We start from the raw sequence: 917 nt of genomic DNA on the forward strand, positions 1-917 counted from the left end.
AACAGATTGAAAGAGAGAACATATACTGTATAACCAAAGAAAAAAAGAAAAATAGCGCGAGCTAGTAAACTAAGGATGAAGGAAGCAAACAAAAAACCGAGACTATAAGTGCACGAGTTCTAACGAGAACGCATAGGAGAGAGAAGACAATGATACATATTCATTATTACTGCTTAGTTGAAATCTGACAGCAATGACTGTTTTGCGTTTTGGTACATTAAGGTTAATGTTACAATACTGAGAAAAAAATGTTATTATCTGTGTGGAAACTGAATAATGTAAAGTCTAAATCTTGCCTCACACTTCCCTCGCATTCTGCTGAATAAAAGATAGTTTGAAGTCTCTGTAAGGTATGTTGGTCTGTTCTCACATATTAGTAGATTTTTGCTATGATGCAATGTGGCAAAGAACAAGTTACATCGAAATTAATACAAAAGCTGTTGAAAGTCAAAGAAACACATGTGATGATAATTACAGAATACATCCCAAGTAAGCCTTTTTTTCAATTCAAATTCATCATTTAATGGCAACACACAAACACCGAATCAAACTAACCCCAACGCCATAGTTACGCATCGTATCGCTATCTGAAGGAAGTGGCAATTTTCATTTCTCTACATGCACACCCCCTATGCCCTGGCTGATAACGAGTCCGAGTTTTTACATTTTAATCACTTGAACGCTAGATTCAGCGGGTTCTTTGGTTATGCGAGAAGACCCGCCATTGACGTCACCGCAGTACGTGATGTGTGCGTAAATGGTTCGAATAACCGCCTCCCGCAACCTGTTTCTGTCTGCTTGTTTCTGAGTCCGAGTGGAAATGAAATAGGAAAAAAGGCTCTAATCATTTATAGTTTTATCGGATGGGTGTGGTATTATGTCTGTGTTGCATTTCAATTCGCGTACCGACTCGTGAA

Source organism: Penaeus monodon, chromosome 19 (assembly GCF_015228065.2).
Source record: "Penaeus monodon isolate SGIC_2016 chromosome 19, NSTDA_Pmon_1, whole genome shotgun sequence".
Classification (NCBI taxonomy): domain Eukaryota; kingdom Metazoa; phylum Arthropoda; class Malacostraca; order Decapoda; family Penaeidae; genus Penaeus; species Penaeus monodon.